Here is a 22,659-nt window from a genome sequence, read left to right as displayed (position 1 = left end):
CAGTCAGAGCTGCAGCTGCAAGAGGCCTCTAGAGACCAATTATTTGGAAATAGCAGCACCAGAACATCCATGTTAACACTATTTCGAAATAACTATTTTGAAATTAGCGTTATTGACTGAGAAAAGCAGGAGTACAGTTTTTTAAATAAGCAGCCATTTATTTTGAAATAATGGGCTTTGAAGCGCCACTCATAAAATCTACTTAAAGGGGGTGATTTCAAAATAATGCCCTACAGTAGACCAGGGCTTAGAGACTAACAAAAATATATGATATGAGCTTTTGTGGGCATTTTTTGCCCATAAAAGCTCCTGATAGCTATTGTAGAGTAACTAGTCTAGTATAATTTAGCTATTTCATGATAATTTGATTCTAGAATAAAGTCACTATTATTTCAGAATAGAGCATCCACATAGGGAGCTTCTGGAACAGATACAGCAGAATAGTCATTCTTGAATAACTGTTATGATGGGGGTCCTCCATGCTTTATTAAAATTGGCTTATGAATATGCATAATTCAAAGACACTTCAGACAAAATACCTCAGAACATATCAATTTTAAAGTTACAATCTGATGAATGTGTATATCCTGTTTTGTGCATGTATCATTCTTGTATGTGAAGTTATGAAATATGCAGTATGAATCTGTTTATAGTTTTAAATGTGCTAATGAGGATCATTAGTGATACTTCAGGTACTTAATGACTCATTATTCAAACCAATGTTTGTCCTATTAGCCCAAACTCTGGCTGGTCCTAGAAAGATATACCCATGCCACCTGGAACTGATTGAACCTCTCTAGTCTAGTGCTCTCAGAACGTGACCGGGGCTGAACCAGAGAATTTGCCAAACCATGGGAGGTTAATATTGTCTAGCAGCATTACAACACTTCCACTGCTTACTGGGCTCTTAAAAGATACTTGGGGGTAAATTAGAGCTAAATAACAGCACAGACCACTGAGAGTCAGGACTTAGGACTGTAAACAAATTTTATGGGACCTCAGGAAACTTGTCCACACCCATGATAAGTGCACATCCAGCTAACTATAATCCTGCCTGATCACAGATGTTGCTGGACCAGAGAGTACCAGACTAGAGAGGTTCAGCCTGTACTGAAATCCATCTTGAACCTCCTATATTTCCATGGGGATGGTAGCAGGGGGGTTCCTGCACTGGGGGAAATCTATTTAAGCAATGGGAAGCCATCAAACCTTTGTATTCAGCTGGCCTTTAAAACTACCTGGTCCCCCCTAAGAGGATACCCAACAACAAAACACTCTGATAAAGCTCAGACCATGCTAGTCTGTAACTGAAAAAAAAAATCTTAAAAAACCAATGAATGGTCCTGCAGCACCTTAGAGACTAACAAAAATGTAGATGGTATGGTGAGCTGTTGTGGGCACAACTGAAGAAGTGGGTCTCTAAGGTGCTGCAGGACCATTCATTGATTTTTAAGTTTTTTTCTGCAAAGCTATAGATGTAGACCCAAGCAAGAGTAAAGATCAACTCTGATTTGAACATTTTTACCTGAGATAGGAATAGCCATTTAGGGTAAGAATATGCATGTAACTTATTTAGTTTCTTACTAGTTTTAGAACTAGCTGGCATTTTTTGTTCATTTTAATTTGGTAACTTACTTTGATCTGACTATTTTCACTTGTAACCACTTAAATCCTATTTTTCATACTTAATAAAAACATTTGCTTATTATGAGGCTGAGTGTAAATAATTTTTTACAGGGAGAGGGAGGGCAACCACTATTCATATTTCTCTTTCATTGATAAAGGAGGTGGACCTCCTTATAAGCTATCTCTGTGTAAATCTTTTGCACAGCGTAAGACAGACTTGTTCCAGGGCTTGGTCCCTCTTGGGGGTTGGTTTCCTGGACCCTGAGCCCTTATAGCTGATCCCTCCCAGTGCTGAGCTGGTTCAGTGTCTTTGTTGCTCTGCAGGGAGGCATTTCTCCAACTCGGTGCCTTTTTTTTTTTTTTTTTTTTTTTGCTGGGGGAGACTAGAACTTCTGGCCCAGCAGGACAGGGTGATGAGGAGCCCCAGAGAGCAGGAAGGTGGGCAGGAGTGATATGATCAGCACACCAGGGGACAACTCCAAGGGGATTTCTGTGATTCAACCCATCACAGCTATGCCACTCGATCCCCCATTTGTTAGCACTTGTTTGTTTGTTCCTATGATTGGAGGATGAAAGCATTTTACTGGCAGAGGTAAACTTGTTACAGCAGGGAACAAGACTGAAAAATCACAATCTAATTTCTAAAGTCATTAGTGTCCTTTTAGCCCTTCAGATGGAAAGTGGCATACATGTACTAATTAATAGTCTTATTCTATAAAATATTAAGACTCAAATAATGACAAGACATTTAAAATGTGATGAATTTAAAGAATGAAGATAGTATAAAGATTTTAAAATTGCAATTCCTTATTACATAACAGGTCACAGTTCAAAGACTTTTTTTAGTGATTAAGGCTTCCATTTGTCATTTAACATTATGTAATCATACCAGTACACACTGGTGGGATGTTAATGTAAAGATACATATCACTTTTACAATGCTGATAGAATAAATCTAAAAGTGTGTAGGAAGAAGTTCAGTAGAAAGTATTTCATAACTCACTCAACAAGCAGCAGGGTAGCATGGGGGTGTAAGACTAGGTTAACAATAACAGCATAGAGTTGCAAAAGTGCTAATGAAATTGCTTGTAATTTCCTGCAATTCAATAATGAAAAGATTCTGAAGATGGCACTTTGTGTTAATGTCTGAGGTCTGCTTTTAATAACTGCCCTTTCATTTTGATTATATTTATCAGAAGCCAAAGAGAAAGTAAATTGCAACTAATTTGCATCAAGACAGACTTATGAGAAAACTTTCCCCATCAGGGAACATTATGTAAGATTTGTTTTTCTTCAGATCATTTCCCAGCTACAGAAAACAAATATTATTTTAAAAGGTCCCAGGTTATTTCTTTATTAGCTGTTAAATGATTGTAGGAAACACATTCAATAAGTGTGTTTGTTTTTATTCCTGGCCTGGGAATTAACTTCTGAGTTGGTTAAAGCATATGCACTTGACTTGTGCTGGTTAGAAGTGCAGGGTCCTGTAGGCTGGACTCACACAAACACTCCTACCTACTCATGGCCCAGCTGATGTGGGTGCAAAAAGAGGGAAAGTGAACAAGGAATCCCCCCGTGCAATGCACAGAAGCTGAGCGCTATTACAGTCCCTGCTCACTCCATGTACCTCCTACGACAACCTCCCTCCCCAAAGGAACGAGAAAGGAAGAAGATAGGTGAATGGTCCCCTTACTTAATAAACTCACAGCATAGCTCACTGGCCATAGAAGAGGGCATATGCTGCACCTCTCAACAGCTGTCATGGAGGATGTTCTCCTCACACCCATGGGAAAGAATTGTCAAAGAAATTGTTTCTCCCAAGACCTCTTCGGGCAGATCAGCTAGCCACTGTCCCGGATGAAGCACTAAAGCTAAACAGCACTGCTGTGCCCAGAAACACAAGGGCTGTGTCTAGACTGGCCAGTTTTTCCGGAAAATCAGCCGCTTTTCCAGAAAAACTTGCCAGCTGTCTACACTGGCCACTTGAATTTCCACAAAAGCACTGACTTCCTACTGTAAGAAATCAGTGCTTTTTGGGGAAATATTATTCTGCTCCCGTTCAGGCAAAAGTCCCTTTTGCGCAAGGCTTTTGCACAAAAGAGCCAGTGCAGACAGCTCAGATTTGTTTTCCGCAAAAAAGCCCCGATCATGAAAATGGCGATCGGGGCTTTTTTGCGGAAAAGCGCGTCTAGATTGGCACGGACACTTTTCCGCAAAAAGTGCTTTTGCGGAAAAGCGTTCGTGCCAATCTAGATGCTCTGTTCCGAAAATGCTTTTAACGGAAAACTTTTCTGGTAAAAGCATTTCCGGAAAATCATGCCAATCTAGATGCAGCCAAGCAGTTCCAGGAACACACATGAATAAAGGCTGTAGGATCACAAGTATCAAGGTTTGTTCATTTGTTGCTCGTGCTTCCTACCTGCTCCTGCCACATTTGCACTATTTGCTATCGCAGCCCTTTCAGGTCCATCGGGAAATTACTTTCATCAGCATTTGTGTTATTAAAATGTAGCTCTGCACTCTGAATTGGCAGTTCAGCAGCATGGTAATCTTCACTCCTCACACCTCTCAACCCCCTCTCTCTGAGCCAAATGCTGGCTGGCCTTTGTGTGGGTGCACGAGAATGGTGCAAAGATATTTCCTTCTTTTGGAACCCCTCCCCTCTGCCCAGGCCAGGACTGCCCACCCCACAACTGCCATCTTTGCACTCCCTTAAGTACAATGACTGCTCAGAACTTACAGCAGTGCCCCAGTAGGGACAGTAAAGAAGCGCTTCTCCGTACCTGTTCCCCCAGCCTTCCGGCTGCAGAGAGGTGTGTGCATGGTTGTCTGTAAAGGCAATGGGGCATGTTCAAGCCCACTCATGTGAGTGAGTCTGAGCCACAGTGTAGATGTACCTCAGGAGATATTGTAGCTTCCTAAGGGATGACTTCAGAGTTCATGTTGGTGGGGGCCTGTGACTCAATGCCACAATTTAACCCTGTGTGCTTGTAACTTGTAAATACATTTATACTACTGTACATAAAAACAGAGCTCAGTTCACAGCAGGGAGGTGAAAGCGTAACCATGTACAGGGTTAACTGATGAGACTGGGTTCATCAGTTACTATGCATGGTTACACGCAGGCCCCCTCAGAGGCAGTAGCACAGGGGGCAGGAAGTACATGCAGGGAGCCAGCTTTTAAGCCAACTCAGAGCCCCTGCCCCGAGGCAGCAGTGGGCAAGAGTAGGTGGCAGCAGGTGCTTATAGGGAATCCCGCTTTTAACCTGGCTCTCTGTGCACACCTGCTCCCTGCACATGTAACCATGTAATTGTTGAATTTTGTAGTGATTACCCATTTACTTGAATAAACACACTTTAATATCCCTAGTTCACAGTACTAATTGCTGTGGTTATTTTATCAAGCCTGCTTCTTGCTCCAGCTCATACCAAATACCACTAAGGTAAATTCATCCAAGATGTAATCCCACAGAAGTCAGTTTGCAGTTCCTCAAAGGTCATTATATAAAGTATAAAATGCTCATTTTGCCTGGAAAAGTAGTGTTTCAGCCTCTCCAGGAGGAAATAAAATTAATTCTGTCACCTTAGAATCATAGAATCATAGGACTGGAAGGGACCTCGAGAGGTCATCGAGTCCAGCCCCCCGCCCTCAAGGCAGGACCAAGCTCCGTCTACACCATCCCTGACAGATGTCTATCTAACCCAGTGGTCCCCAACCGTTTGGGGTTGCCGGGCGCCAGGGGGCGTGGCCGTTCGCCCGCCGGGCGCCCGGGGGGCCAGGGCCCCCCATAGCTGCATTCTGGGGCCGGCGCTCTCCCCTCAAGCGCCGCGCGCCCGAGGCCGGCGCTCTCCCCCCCACTCCCCTAAGCGCCGCGCGCCCGGCGCTCTCTCCCCAAGCGCTGCGCGCCCGGGGCCGGCGCTGGCACTCTCTTCTCCCCCCCCCCCCCCAAGCGCCGAGCGCCCGGGGCTGGCGCTCTCTCCACCAAGCGCCGCGCTCCCGGGGCCGGCGCTAGCACTTTCTCCCCCCCCTCCCCCAAGCGCTGTGCGCCCGGGGCCGGCGCTCTCCCCCAAGCGCCGCGCGCCCGGGGCCGGCGCTAGCGCTCTCTCCCCCCCACCCCCATGTGCCACGGGGGGTGAATCCGCGGCGCCCCCGGGGCCGGCGCTCACAGTGCGCCACGTGCCCGGGGCCAGGCCAGCCCTGAGCACTTGGCGGGCGCCGAGAAATGCCCCCGCGGGCGCCATGGCGCCCACGGGCACTGTGTTGGGGACCACGGATCTAACCTGTTCTTAAATATCTCCAGAGAGGGAGATTCCACCACCTCCCTTGGCAATTTATTCCAATATTTGACCACCCTGACAGTTAGGAATTTTTTCCTAATGTCCAATCTAAACCTCCCTTGCTGCACTTTAAGCCCATTACTCCTTGTCCTGTCCTCAGAAACCAAGAGGAACAAATTTTCTCCTTCCTCCTTGTGACACCCTTTTAGATATTTGAAAACCGCTATCATGTCCCCCCTTAATCTTCTTTTTTCCAAACTAAACAAGCCCAGTTCATGAAGCCAGGCTTCATAGGTCATGTTCTCTAGACCTTTAATCATTCTTGTCGCTCTTCTCTGTACCCTTTCCAATTTCTCCACATCTTTCTTGAAATGTGGCGCCCAGAACTGGACACAGTACTCCAGCTGAGGCCTAACTAGTGCAGAGTAGAGCGGCAGAATGACTTCACGAGTTTTGCTTACAACACACCTGTTGATACAAGCTAGAATCATATTTGCTTTTTTTGCAACAGCATCACACTGTTGACTCATATTCAACTTGTGGTCCACTATGACCCCTAGATCCCTTTCCACCATGCTCCTTCCTAGACAGTCGCTTCCCATCTTGTATGTATGGAACTGATTGTTCCTTCCTAAGTGGAGCACTTTGCATTTCTCTTTATTAAACTTCATCCTGTTTACCTCTGACCATTTCTCTAACTTGCTAAGGTCATTTTGAATTATGACCCTATCCTCCAAAGAAGTTGCAACCCCACCCAGTTTGGTATCATCTGCAAACTTAATAAGCGTACTCTCTATCCCAATATCTACATCACTGATGAAGATATTGAACAATACGGGTCCCAAAACAGACCCTTGCGGAACTCCACATGTTATCCCTTTCCAGCAGGATTTAGCACCGTTAACAACAACTCTCTGACTACGGTTATCCAGCCAATTATGCACCCACCTTATCGTGGCCTTATCTAAGTTATATTTGCCTAGTTTATCAATAAGAATATCATGCGAGACCATATCAAATGCCTTACTATATGACATCCACCGCTTCTCCCTTATCCACAAGGCTCGTTATCCTATCAAAGAAAGCTATCAGATTAGTTTGGCATGACTTGTTCTTCACAAACCCATGCTGGCTATTCCCTATCACTTTATTACCTTCCAAGTGTTTGCATACGATTTCCTTAATTACCTGCTCCATTATCTTCCCTGGGACAGACGTTAAACTGACCGGTCTGTAGTTTCCTGGGTTGTTCTTATTCCCCTTTTTATAGATGGGCACAATATTTGCCCTTTTCCAGTCTTCTGGAATCTCCCGTCTGCCAAGATTTTTCAAAGATCATAGCTAAAGGCTCAGATACCTCCTCTATCAGCTCCTTGAGTATCCTGGGATGCATTTCATCAGGACCTGGTGACATGCTGACATCTAACTTTCCTAAGTGATTTTAACCTTGTTCTTCGTGTATCCTATCTTCTAAACTTACCCTCTCTCTGCTTGTATTCACTATGTTAGGCACACCTCCAGACTTCTCGGTGAAGACCGAAACAAAGAAGTCATTGAGCATCTCCGCCATTTCCAAGTTTCCTGTTACTGCTTCTCCCTCCTCACAGAGCAGTGGTCCTACCCTGTCCTTGGTCTTCCTCTTGCTTTTAATGTACAGGCAGTCCCCGAGTTACGTGGATCCGAATTATGTCGGATCCGCACTTACGAACGGGGCTCTCGCCCCGGAGCTCGCAGGCAGCGGGACTGCCCAGAGCGCAGCGGTCCCGCCACCTCGACCTCCGGGGCGAGAAAAGCTGCTCCGGGTGCCCCTGGTCTGCTGGGGACCATCTCCAGCAGACCAGGGATACCCGGAGCAAAGCCTCAGAGGCGCGGCACCCCGCCGCTGCTGCGTCTTTGCTCCCCGTGTCCCTGGCCTGCTGGGGGGGGGGCGCAGCTAGTGCGGCCCCCCCCCAGAACACCAGGCTTTTGTTGTGGACCCTGGGGTAGAGCAGCTGGGGTGCTGCCGGATTGGTCCTGCAGGGACCTACCTGGCAGCCCAGCTGTTCTGTCCCAGGCTCGAGATTCAGCCGCTGTTGAAACTGATCAGTGGCTGATTCCAGGAAGCTGGGGGCAGAGCAATTCTGCCTCCAGCTTCCTGTAGTCAGCCCCTGGTCAGTTTCAGCAGCAGCAGCTGAATCTGGAGCCAGTTCCGACTTACATACAAATTCAACTTAAGAACAAACCTATAGTCCCTATCTTGTACATAACCTGGGGACTGCCTGTATTTTTAAAAGGTCTTCTTGTTTCCCTTTATGCCTGTAGCTTGTTTGAGCTCATTTTGTGCCTTTGCCTTTCTAATCTTGCCCCTGCATTCCTGTGTTGCTTGCCTATATTCATCCTTTGTTATTTGTCCTAGTTTCCATTTTTTATGTGACTCCTTTTTTATTTTGAGATCATGCAAGATCTCCTTGTTAAGCCAAGCTGGTCTTTTGCCATATTTTCTATCTTTCCTACACAGCGGAATTGTTTGCTTCTGGGCTCTTAACAACGTCCCTTTGAAATACTTCCAACTCTCCTCAGTTGTTTTTCCCTTCAGTCTTGCTTCCCATGGGACCTTACCTACAAGTTCTCTGAGCTTATCAAAATCTGCCTTCCTGAAATCCATTACCTCAATTGTGCTGGTCTCCCTTCTACCTTTCCTTAATATCATGAACTCTATTATTTCATGATCACTGTCCCCAATACTGTCTTCCACTTTCAAGTTCTCAACTAGTTCCTCCCTATTTGTTAAAATCAAATCCAGAACAGCTTCTCCTCTGGTAGCTTTTTCAACCTTCTGAAACAGAAAGTTGTCTCCAATGCAGTCCAGAAACTTATTGGATAGCCTGTGCCCCGCTGTGTTAGTTTCCCAACATATGTCTGGATAGTTGAAGTCCCCATCACCACCAAATCTTGGGCTTTGGATAGTTTTGTTAATTGATTAAAAAAGGCCTCATCCACCTCTTCCACCTGGCTAGGTGGCCTGTAGTAGACTCCTAGCATGACATCACCCTCATTTTTTACCCCGTTTAGCTTAACCCAGAGACTCTCTACACAGCTATCTCCTACGTTCATCTCCACTTCAGTCCAAGTGTGTACATTTTTAATATACAAGGCAACCCCTCCTCCCTTTTTTCCCTGTCTGTCCTTCCTGAGCAAGCCGGACCCTTCCATACCAACATTCCAATCATGCGTCCCATCCCACCAGGTTTCTGTAATACCAATGATATCATAGTTGTATTTATTGGTTAGCAATTCCAGTTCTTCCTGCTTATTACCCATACTTCTCGCATTTGTATATAGGCATCTAAGATACTGATTTGATCTTGCCTCCCTGTTGTGCCCTGACCCTCCTTTCTCCTTGTCATTATAGCCCGTAGTCCCCCCCCCCCCATTTCCAACCCATCTCCCAGTCCCGCACATTCAGCACTTACCTGTGGGCTTTGCTCATCTGTCCCCTAGTCGAACCTTACTACAACTAAATGGCTTCCAGTGGTTAAAGCTTTGTTCTGTTCTCACTGAATACACTTGTGGTGACTTCATTGGAAGCAGAGTGAGACCAGAACTCATTGCTTTTGCATAGCCCACCCTAAGATTCAGAACTCCTGGGCTCTGGTTCTAATGCTACCTCAGACTTGCTGGGTCTCAGTTTATCCTTCTGTAATATGGGCACTACATTTACCTTTTTCCCAGTAGTACTCATGGGGCTTTAAAAATCACAGATAAAAAGTAAATAGAAAATGCAACATACTGTTTTATTATTACTGAATCAAGATTTTAAAAAAATCACTTATTTTATAAATGCTATTTGATGTTGTTTATTATTTCTAAAGCCATCTACAGTAATGTATTAGCTACTTATGTTTACTTAGAGGAGACTATATATATTCACATATGGATTTCTAACTACATAAGAATATTCTTACATGGTCAGGAGCAACAGTTACTACACACAATATGTGCATTATAAATTATCCCTGTAAAGATAAACTGCTCTAGAGGGTCACATAGGAAGGTGATGATATTATGTCATTCTTCCTGCCTGCATTATGGGTGCATGTTTGCATTCCCCTGACTTCTTTTAACTTTCACTGTTTGCTAACATCAATAGTTGTATGCTAAAATATACAGCATAAGGTTTTTTCAGCTGTTATAGCTTAACTGAAAATTTATTTTTTTCCATGCTCCTAAAAGTCAAGGTTCCAATATAGATGCAAGTCAACAACCGCCTCATATGTGTGGCTTAGTAGTTATATTAAGTCACTCTTTCAGCAAGATGCTTTTTGTTCTTGTTTCTCCTTTTCTGCATTTGGACTCAGTGTTCTCTCTAATATTTTCTATGCTTGGGCGGTTGAAATTTCTTATGTGCATCACCAGAGGCCGATTTGGGGCAGGGCGAGTGGGGCAGCTGCCCCGGGCCCTGAGCTTGCAGAAACCCCGCGCATGTGCCGTGGTGCCACGGCTCATGCGCCATGTCAAAGGAGGGGGGGGCGTGAAATTGTGTTGCCCGGGGCCCCACGGTGCTCTCATCTGCCCCTGTGCACCACCAATATTGAGGTAGTGTGTGAGCACCACCAATATAAACAAAACACACATAATGTTAAGCAGCCCATATGTGAGGAAGAAAAGCTCTTAAAACAAGGGATATTTAACACAGCAATGCATACGATATTTAATATGAAATTAAATTAAAAAAGAAGAACATTAACACTGCCCTTGGAGTACATGTATCAACCTAACAGCTCAAGTTAGTACTTGCTACTTCTGACTCAGAAGAGCCAGAGCTCTACCAAATAGCAAAAATCTGCCCTTACTAATTAATACATGGTATTTTGTATTGCATTAACACAGATTTTTTTTAAATCAGTAAGTTCAGAGTTTCAGATCTCTGGAACACTCCAAAAACATTCTGTAAAAAATATTTGTCTCCCTTATCTTAATCCATTAACATCTTATGCAAACTTTGTTTGAAATGCAGTCATGCAAATGTCCTAGCACACACACTTCCCTTGCAACCTGCTCTCCCCTCAACCCAGACCGACAGAGAGGACTGCAATTAGTCTGTCCAGCACCCAAACAAACTACACCCTGCAACCACCTCACTGCACAGATGCAAGCAGCCACCTATCCACCCTTTCTTCTCCCCAACCTACCCCATGCAGTCAGCTCCTTATCTCCCCCTTTCCAGGAGGCTCCTCTCTCTCTCCTCCTGCAAAGGGACACTCTAAGATCCCCTCCCCCAGTTCTCCTCATCAACCAATTAATTAATTAATTATTCACTCACACACTCCCCATTCCCCCAGCCATAATTTTCTCCTTGTCTCTCTTTTTCCTGGCTCTTGGAGCTCCTTAATTCAAGCTAGCTTCATTTAACTGCTTGCTCAGTGAGGCCCCCCCCCCCCCCCCCCTGCAAATCAGCTAAGCTCCCTGCATGCAGGCAGCTTACAGGGAACCTTGAATTTGGACTGGTGTTTTAGACTCTAGAAACAAATGAGTTGCTCACCTTTTAATTGTTACATACAGCAAACTATTCCTCCTCATTAGCCAACTGAATAAAATCATGCAATGAGTCAGTTTCGGTCTCAGTCATCAACAGTAACATTCACCAAATTTGCCTTTAGAAATCAGTAGCTAAAGTCATATGCTCAGCACCTCAGAATATAAGGTCACAAGTTTCGTGCCTAAATATGGATTTACGTAATCGACATTAGACATCTGGCTTTGAATATTTTTGGCTTCTGGTTTTGAATATTTTGACTCAGGGTTTAATTTTCCCCAGAGGCACTGGAGCACTGGCTTGTTCTGTCTGTAGCATGTGGGTATAGAGTGTGGCAAACCATGGATCATACTAGACAGTGGATTGGACTGAGTGGATAAGCTTCGTGTCCACTGGAATTGCTGTAAAAATCATCCTAAGGGCCCCAATTCTGCAAGCACCTCCTGAGAGGTGCTGAGTGTCATGGGGGAGGGGTGCACAGCACACTGCAGGATCCAGCTATGTATGAGTCTGCTGCATTAGCTATAATTCCAGAAATAGCACCCAAACACAATTGGACTACTGTGGCCTTCAGGTTAGAGGGTAAGCAGTAGTGTTGTTCAGTCTTATCTTAGTTTTGAGTGGCTTTTATAAAATATATCTGTTTGATCCCTGCACTGTTTTGGATTTCTGGGGAGCTTTCATCTGTGATAGTCATTGTAAACAGTTTACTTTCTAGCCTGACTATCCGTAACAAAACTTCTATGTCTGTCTCCCTTGTATTAGCTATGACTCCGGCTCCATTCCTCTGGTACATTTCAAACAGCATTTGAAGGACATACGTAGAGGGAGAAACAACCACTAAAAAGTGTGTGTGAGCATGTACAGCATTAATTTATGCTGACTGACATATGTGCATCTGTAAGTCATACATGCACTCACACAAGCACAAAGTATATCTGTAGAAGAGGATGACCATGGAGAATGATCTTCAAAAGTAAAAAACGAACTCCCTGGTTTTGGAAAAAGCCACTTAGCATTAGTGATTATTCCATAACAGAAGTCCAGACTCCACACTAATGATAATGTAACAGAAAATACATAAAAGCATGGGATAAGTAACTAATATGCAAAAAGACATCTGGCCTTTTATGAGATCCTACCTCACATTGTCTTTAATCATTACACAGCAGGCATGTCATGCAGTGTTCTACTTCTTCAACTTCATTTAGGATTTACATGACAAAGTCTTATCAGAATAGAACCCTACAGGCTGGAAAACAAACTCTTAATTAAAGCACAGTGCTTCTAATTACATACACCAGGACAAACTCATTACAATGAATGTCATTTCCAATAGTGTCCCAAGAAATGACAAAACAAAGTCATTGTCAAATGCACACCCAGCAGACATATGCCATGCATGTTTGGAGAATTGATAGCTGTTTCCATTAGAGACACCAGCACAGGCTGCAACTAGACCTAATTTAGCATTGAGTGGTACAGTGGTACATCTCTGCTTAGAGCTCTCACCACAACTGGATGGCAATTATAAAATGCATTATACCAGAAAAGCAGGTTCAGGAAGCAGAGTGGAAGAGGGGCAAAAATTAATATGGGGCTGCAATCTAGCTTCAGTTGAAGTCATTGGAGATGTTTTTCCATTGCTTTCAATGGGAACTGAATCAAAGACTTGATTGGTGGAAATTGTATTTAATTTTCTGCTTTTCTTGCTTTTGCACTTCAAAAGCTCACGAAAGCTCATCACCTAATAAACCATTCTAATAAACCATCCTGTTAGTCTTTAAAGTCCTGTCTTTTATAAATTTTAGATGCTCTCAAGTTCTGCACTAAAATTTTCTAGGCATGGTCTCTACACAAAAGGTTGCTCAGACTCAGTTCAATACAGTAAAACTTGTGTTATCTGGCACGCTTGGGGATTAGGGCGTTCCGATTATCTAAAAATTCCGGTTATCTGAGGGTCCCATCAACCTAGGAAAAACCAATGGTCAATAATAAACTCAAGTTTTTAATATTGGTAGGTTTGTAGTGTGAGGCAGTTGGTCTCACATTTTATTTTGAGTTAAAGATGATTAGTACTTCTTAAATAAAAAATTGTTAAGCCAATCGTGGTAAACCAAGCCAGGCCTGTGCACCTGAAGATGTGACAGTATTGTGGCTGGGGGCAATGCTGGTTCACAAACTTTTCTGGTTAACAGAGTGCTGGATAACAAAGCTTTCACTGTAATTTGAATCTGAAGAAGATGTAAAAATGCTTCCCTGTTAAGTAAAATAATTACAATCTTTAAGAACACTTCTACAGCCACATTGGCTGGAGGGGCGGGGGGGGGGGGGCGCGGAGAGTTGGAAATTATGATCATTTATTAAGTACCCAAGATTTGCAAGGGACACTGAAATAGAAGTTCTCTCTAGAGAGTATTCCTCACATACCTATCACTCTGAGAGCTACTATCCAAGGAAGTTGAAGAAAACTAGCACTTAAGGGGGAGCAAACACCACTTTAGCTGATCCAGGACTTCTGCTTGGCAATAATTACTATCACAGTTAGATCACCTGCCTGGCCTAGAATAGCACCTTCAAGTATGCTGAATTTTCTTGCTCTTGTGGATTTGCATTTAAAACAGACAACTTGCTTTGTAACAGTGATATGCTGCCAAGAGATGAATAAGGGGCTCTCCCTCAAAATGTTCCTTTTAGGCTGTAATCAATTCCTTGTAACTCGGAGAGTATTTGTGGCAGCAGAGTGTGAAGCTGAGAGATGGCAGAATCTATTTGTTTCCCTTTGTAAAGGTAACTCTGAAAGGGGGAACTCAACCTAGGACCTCTGAAGCTTAGTGCAGAGTCTCTACAATTTGAGCACACTCATTCTCTCTCTCTCAGTGGTCTAAGTGCCACTACATGTGACAGTGAACCACACCCAGTAGGTGTGCAGTTACATAAACAAAATGCTTCAGGGGGTAGCCAAGTTAGTCTGTAACTAGAAAAACTTAAAAAAAAAAACAAATAGTTTAGTAGCACCTTACACAAAATGGCTCATACAAAACACTTGGTGAACAACTTGCGCTAAGCGCACCTCGCTGGAAATGTTTGCTGTGTTTCCTGAAAAATATACTGTGTTTTGATAGAGAACAAAGTGATCTGCTAGTGCAAATTGAGCTGGATGGAGGCCTTGTAGAGAGAGGCTCACCCAGGAAGAGTTTTGGAAAATACCTGGCCCCTGGAGTAGCTACAAAGGTAAACTATTTTTCTACTCAAAACTACTCCTGTGAGACCACACCTGAGTTATCTCTAAACTCAGAGACTCAGCAGTGTCCAGAAGAAGTAAACTCCCTCAAAAATCATCCCAACCTGCCTTTCATCTTAGAGGTGGGATTATAGCAGAGGGCTTGGAACATCACAGCTTTTGGAGGCGTGGGGGACCCAACCCATCCTGCACAGTGCTATCTGTCTCTTAGGATCAGGTTCATGGTGAGTTATATAAAAAAGGCCTGTCTTTTGTGTTCTTTTGTCATTTAATTTTCTGCTTTTCTTGCTTTTGCGGAAAAACTTGCCAGCTGAATTTCCGCAAGAACACTGACGATCTCATGTAAGATTGTCAGCGTTCTTGCGGAAATACTATGCTGCTCCCATTTGGGCAAAAGCCCTCTTGCACAAAAGCATTTGCGCAAGAGGGCCAGTGTAGACAACACGGTATTGTTTTGCCCAACAAAGCCCCAATGACGAAAATGATGATCGGGGCTTTCTTGCGCAAAACCGTGTCTAGATTGGCATGGACACTTTTCCACAAAAAGTGCTTTTGCGGAAAAGCATCTGTGCCAATCTAGACCTCTTTTCCGCAAATGCTTTTAACGGAAAAACTTTTCCATTAAAAGCATTTGCAGAAAATCATGCCAGTCTAGACGTAGCCTCTTGGTGTTACAGCTGCCCTCAGTGGCCACTCTCAGTATCGCACCCCTCCATCTTTGTGTCCCTCCCTTTCCATGTTATGGGAAATAGTCCTATTCCTGGCACTTTCCATTTTTCAGGTGCAACCAACTCTAACCTTGGTTTAAGTTCAGGTAAGAGGAAGCTGCATACCAGATTTGGCGGTCCTAGCGCTTACAGTTTAGAAGGCGTTCTTGAACAAACAGACAAACAGATGCACAGACAGACATACTCTTAGGTAGATAGATTAGTAATGGGAGACAGCACCAAAAATCTCATCAGACACTAGAACTGAAATGAATGCTGCCTAGCACTGGAAAGCTGGCATTTCCATCTAGCCTTGACAGGTCTTGGTTGTTGATACCCTATTAGACAGCTGTGAATGGGGACTCTGGCTATAACCGAGAAACCTCTGGGTGCCAAATGGCAGAGGGCACAGAATGTGCATGTAGTTTTAAAGTCATGCCCTGGGTTGGATATATGCATAATGATTCGTTAACAGGTGGCACATAAGATCTCTAGCAAGCACCAGTAGCTCCCCGGTGGTCATAATGATTGCAAAATGTATGTACAGATAATATCTAAGGAGTTATGTGCCTATACTGAAAATTATGTTCTTAAGGAAGTAGTCAGGAGATGGCATGTCTCGGAGAGGTCCTTTCATGCAGAGGGGAACAGAGAATCTCCCCCATCTGGTCACTATGTATGCTGTGTCCCAATGTATGTCTCTTTGCATCCTGAGCTGGATGCTGATTAAGAGATTATGAAATCTATAAAAAAGAGGTATGCAGAGAAAAAACAACACGAGAAGGGCATGCACTACTTGTGAACCATGACAGTGAATTGTTCTGAAATGTCTGGAAGTGCAAACCCAGGATTTTCCACTGTAGCAGCAAGCTGACAGAATACCTTGTCTCATGAATGGAAGGTGACAGCCAAACCTGGCTGTAAAACGCTGGAAGGACTTTGAAAGAACATGGCTGTGTAAGACAGGAAAATATCTAGTCTAGGTTCTAGAATGCAGGTTAGGATTGGATATGTAACAATTTGTTTCCAACGCTTCTACTTGCTATTACTCCAATCTCTCTACTTTCTCAAATAAATGTTACAGTGTTTTTTCACTATGCACATACCTAAGCGCAGTGTGTAAAGTGGCAGAGTGATCCATGCTTCTTTGAAATTGGCACATCTGTCCAGAATATAGGGAGTGTCCAGTGGAACAGAGGCTGCATACTCCAGGGAGACACTTGGATAGATGAAGGGTTGTCGTGTGCCTATCACTAACCAATGCAGAGACCCGTGAGACCTACCCATGGCATCCCTTGCATTGCCTGGGGCTGGTGGAGTTGGGCAGCTGATCCTCAGCAGGCACAGACAACACTTCTTCATGCTATAGGCCAGTGGTGGCAAGGTGCCTCGTTCCCTTGGGTACTCCCTGGGAAGATCACAATGGCACTATTCATTTCTAGCCCTGTGGCTTGCATCTATTGCCCCTTAATATAGACACTAGTCCCTCAGACTAACAGCTCCTTCTGAAGTAGCAGCTTGTTTTTCTCCTGCAGTGCCATGCTCTGCCTCCTACTCACTGCTGCTATAAAACCTGCTACTAGGCAGGCGTAGCTTGGCAGCCACACAGCAGCACTCTCATTAATGCATGATGCAATTTTCCCTGTGTTTCCTGATCACTTTCCACCTTCAGCTTTTATGTATTTTGCACCATTGCATTTCTGTCGCATAAAGATCAAACCCATGGTGGCCACTTTTCTTCCCAGATGTCAGTGGTACTTGAGGGAACTGCCCTGATTTATGCCTTATTTGTATTACTATAAAAAGACTCAGAGGGTGAGATATAAAATTTATAAGGAATCTAAGTAAGAGAACATTCTTGTAAATTGGCAGTGTGTTACAATTCAGAATAAAACAAAATTCTGGTAAAACAGGGACAAATCCTTGCTTTAGGCAATCACTAGGCAATGAGTCCACTCACCTATGTCAAACAAGAAGGATTTGGCCCACAACTAGCTGTAGGCACAGCACAGAGTTAAACCTTGATGAGAATACCTTGGACAGTTCCTATGCTCATCACTGACCGGAGTGCATGCCAGAAACAAAACCTTATCGGACACAACTGATAATTTAAAAATGAGCATTAATGCATTTCAAGGATTTAATTTGGGTAAGTTGGCTGCTGGTATGTTGAGCTTCACTCTCACCTCGTCTCTTCATTAGAAAAATGAATTCACCATTTTTATAAATCAGTACAAGGGGTTAAATCAAACCAAATATTTGCAAAAGATTTATTGCAATTGAAGTCAAAGTAAGACTAAAGAGCAAATACCCAAGATCTGTCTCCTTCAGTCCTTAAAGATCCAAACTATAATGAGTAAACTTGTCAAGAACAATGGGGTTTTCTGGCAGGCTATCCAGAAGAATCTGAAACGTGTTCATCACATGGAAGAAGAAACTGGAAAGTTCTCTGAGGTGGTGGTGATTATTTTAAATAATAAATAACTGTTTGTGACATGTTCAAGATTAGAGCTCAAACAATGCAGCTGTTGTTCTGAATACTTATGTAAGACAGGGCTTCATAAAATGTGTTCTATATCTCAAAGTGCTGGCTGCAGCAGGTTTACTCAATGCTTGTGCAGTTACAGGGAAAAGGCTACCTGATGAGCATTAAAAAGAGCAGCTGCTGGATTCCGGCCATGGGCACTCTGATTTATACTGCTGCACTGCAGAGTTAATGATTAGTCATGTTCCACAATACAGTGAGCCAGCAGTGTATTCAGCACAGAATGTGGTCCCAGTCGCTTCTTGTGATTAAGGATTTTGGGGACAAAGCTGCCCCATATGTAAAGTTATCTTCCTGTGGCATGCCACTTGACCAAAATCCATCAATAAGATTTGTGTAGCATTCACTGTTCTATAGCGTAACACATACAATCTTTGGCTATTTAAAACCATTCATAACCCTCCCCGTGAGTTCTTATTTCAGAGATCTTCCAGTAAATGACATCTCATCAATACAAATCAGAGCAGATCCATGATTAAAAGATGGCAGCAGATATTGGCCAGCCCCCACACCATAATTATCAGCTCTCTGGCTGAGTACACTGTCTCCAGACTGAGGTATAGGTGATTTATTTGCAAATTGCAGTAATAATCCTACTTTGTGTTTGGAATTTTTCTTCTTGCTTTTATATAATTTTCTTTTCTACCATGTTATTTCCCTTGAGATACAAGGTGTAATTTTCTTGCCTCTTTCACAGTATATTGTTTTAGTCATTGCTGGTTTATCTTTTCTTGGTCTATTCCACACTTCCCCCTCCCCCTGGCAAAGCAAAAACCTATGATTGCTAGAAAATTAATACGGTATGTTCTTTAGCAGACCACAGAATTGTTACAGTTGGAAAATACCCATGGTATAAATTCTAATCTTCAAGCCTGCTTGTTTTGCAGGGCTCATGAGGCCAGTTTCTCAAAAGGTCGGTCTTATGCAAACAAAGACCTTCTTTAGACATGCCAATGGATATTCTCATGTGCAAACTGTAAGTTAGATACATAATTATCTGGTTTGCATGTGTAGATACCCAGGTGAGCTCTCAAATGGGTTAATGGGCACAAAACAGAGACCATTTAAAAATGTTGCCACCGATCAATATGAATGCATCTACTGTTAAAACTAGAAGATAGCAAAAAGCAACAAAACAGGGGAAATGATTTTACACTTCTCAATAACACTCATGATACCATCTACAGTAAAACCTGTGTTATTCGGCATGCTCGGGGATTAGGGTGCTCTGGTTATCTAAAAATTCTGGTTATCTGAGGGTCCCATCAATCTAGAAAAAAACCAATGGACAATAATAGTAAAACTCAAGTTTTTAATATTGGTAGTTTTGTAGTGTGGGGCAGTTGGTCTCACATTTCTATTTTGAGTTAAAGATTATTAGTACTTCTTAAATCCAAAATTGTTAAGTCAATCATGGTAAACCAAGCCAGGCCTGTGCGTCTGAAGATATGACAGCATTGTGGCTGGGGACAATGCCGGTTAACAAAGTTTTCTGGTTAACAGAGTGCCGGATAACAAAGGTTTCACGGTACATGTTTTGTTAGTCAGTAAGGTTCTGCTATACTATTAGTCTGTAACTGGAAAAACTTTAAAAAACGACAAACTCAGTTATCTCGCTGAAGCTTTTGAACATGCAAGGCACTGCATTCAGCCATATGGAGTGGAAATCCATCAACTATATGAAGAAACTTGCACATACCCAAACAGACATTATCTTCCTATCCAAGTACAGACAGATTAACATCATACCTAATGAACTGAGGGTGAAAAACCCACTACAATCTACATACCCCACAGACCACAGCCAGAGATTATGCCACACTCTCACAAAGAAACTCAGGAACCACCTCATCATCATACAACAATCAGAAGAAACTCAAAGAGGAGCTCTCAACATTAGAAACTCTCATAAAAAACCAAGCTTCCACACACACTTCCTCTTCACTGGACTTTACTAAAACTCAACAAGCCACCTACAAGGATCACTTCATCTCCCTTCAGAAGAAAAAGGACAACAAACTATCCAAACTCCTACACGCCTAAGGGTCTCTCATTTCTGATACTTTCAGTTCACCTAGCAACATTATCAACCTATACAACCCCATTCTTAGTCCGGCAGGGGAATCTGTCCTATCTCGAGGACTGTCTTTCTTTCCCACTACCCCCACAAATATGATTCAGTTCTATGGAGATCTGGAAGCCTATTTTTGCCGCCTCTGACTAAAGGAATATTTCCAACACACTGATGTATAACACACTGACTTTGCAGCTCCCCACTGCCAGTCCCACAAGAGGAAGGCTTCTGTGTGAACCCCTGCTAATGATCATAATGAGAGTCTTGACTTCTACATTGATTGCTTCTGCAAATGTGCATGGGCTGATATTGTCAGCAAATAACAACATATAACATACAACCTCAGTCATGTAGAACACAATGCTATACACAGCCTCAAAAACAATTCTAACCTCATAATCAAAGAGGCTGATGAAGGGGGTGTAGTAGTCATCATGAACAGAAAAGAGTATGAACAGGTGACCAGTCAACTCAGCAACACCAGATTCTACAAGCTTCTCTCCTTTGAGCCCACCAAAGAATACAAAAAAACCCCTAAAACAACTGCTTGTGAAGCTCCCTGATACTGCTCAGGACCAAATTTATACAAACACTCCCCCTCTCCCTGACCAGGAGTTTTCTATCTGCTACCTGTGTTATACAAACCTGGAAATCCTGGCCTACCCTGTGACAGACCCCGTGGGGTCCACACTAACCTGGGTCGGGGGATCACCCCTCCCCCCGGCACCGAGAGGACGAGCGGACGGCCTGGGAGGCCGGAATAACCCCGGTCGGGCCGAGACCCAATGCGGGGGAATGCACCCAGCCCTGCGGCTAAGAAGGCGGGGCCAGATGCAGCTGCGGCAGGCGGGCCGGAAGCCAGATGAGTGCGCCGGCTGCACAGTGCCGCGCAGGGCCAGGGGCGGGGGCGGAACGCCAAGCCCCGGCCGTTGCGCAGCAGGGCGTGCGGATGCCCAAGGGGCACGGCTAACGTCCGCGGTGTCCTTGCCCATGCCGCTTGAAAAGCAGCTCGGGAAGACAGCTGGGGGCGGCATCAGGAGGAGCCACCGCACGCCCTGCAGGCAAGCAGGTATCCCACCCGGCTGGAGGGCAAGAAGACCGATGCAGGAGCCCCCAGGACGCCAGCTGGACGAGGCCAACGGTTCGGGCGGGGTAAGTGACGCAGGCGGACCTGCTGGCAGGGCGGCCGGGAGCGGGGAGTGGAAGAAGCCCGGGGGCAGGGCGCTTCTGGCACCCGTGGGCAGGTGAGTTACAGGGATAGTGCCCACCTGTCGTGGAGGGAACGTGGTCGTTATCCACGTTATCGGAGGAGAGGGCGGGTCCCCCACGCCCTCCCCTTTGTCTGCTACCCCCATTCGTCCAGTAAATCCGTTACAAGGTCGCCCCGCAACTCAGAGGGAGCCGGGCAACCAAGACCGCGAACTGAGATGCTTAATGCCCATTGCCCTCTTCCGGGGAGGACCTTTCTTCAGAACGGGCCCCCAGAGATTCCCTCCCCCCCATTCCCTACAGGACCCAGGGACCCCTGATGGGGCGGGGCGGTGAGTCCGCTGAACCCCAGCCCCGACGCGCGCCCGGGTGATCGCACTCACAGCCCCCATCCCGGGGAACAAGCTCCGGGACAATCATATGTCAGTCTTAGACGGTGGGACCACTGAACCCCCTGCGCTGTCAGGAGGGGGGGCTTGCACCCAGTAAATCTGTCACAGACCCATCATTTCAAGCATTGGCACACTTACAACAGGACTATCTGGCTGTATTGACTCTCTCCTCAGACCCTATGCTGCCAGCACAACTAGCTATCCTTGAGACACCACCGACTTCCTGGGGAAACTACGGAACATCAATAATCTTTCTGAAAACACCATCCTGGCCACTCTGTCTCTTGCTTCCATCCTAGACACATTTCTCAATCTATTGTTTGCAGCCAAGCCCTAAGATACAACTGGATTTGCTCCAATCCCACAGTCAGAAACAAACACCTACAGGATCTATATAGAACATTCACTGAAATACCTAGTGAAAAAACTGATTGACAGAGCCAGAAGAGTACCCAGATATGAACTACATCAAGACAGGCCAAGAAGAGAAAACAACAGAATTCCACTTATCACCTACAGCCCACAATTTAAACCCCTCCAACATGTTATTAACCATCTACAATCTATCCTGGAAAATGACCCTTCACTCTCACAGGCCTGGGGGGAAAAGCCAATCCTCACCTACAGACAACCCCCTAACCTCAAATAAACTCTTTCTGGTAACACACAGCACACCTCCATCATAACCATCCAGGAACCCACTCCTGCAATCAGCCCCAATGCCAACTCTGCCCACACAGCTACAGTACAATGTTCCCAGTTATTCAAAAAATAACACTGCTGTGTAGATGTACCCCTAGAATGGCAGCTTTGAGGAACCAGCTTTAGGTTACAGCAAATTTAGCTCTGTTCATACTTACAGGTGTTACAATTGTGCAATACATGTTAGGATAAACTGCTGAATTAACATGCAAAAGAACTGCTGGGTCTTTAAAAATTTTAATCTGTCCATATTTTCTCCTTTTGTTTCACAATATGGAGATATAATTCAGTGGTTTTGGCATTTAAAGTTCTAACTTGCTGGCAGACATTGATATGTGCAGAGCTGTATTTCTTATAGCGGTTGCAT

Source organism: Pelodiscus sinensis, chromosome 2, assembly GCF_052426305.1.
Source record: "Pelodiscus sinensis isolate ZL-2025 chromosome 2, ASM5242630v1, whole genome shotgun sequence".
Lineage (NCBI taxonomy): Eukaryota > Metazoa > Chordata > Testudines > Trionychidae > Pelodiscus > Pelodiscus sinensis.
This window is presented reverse-complemented; position numbering follows the sequence as displayed.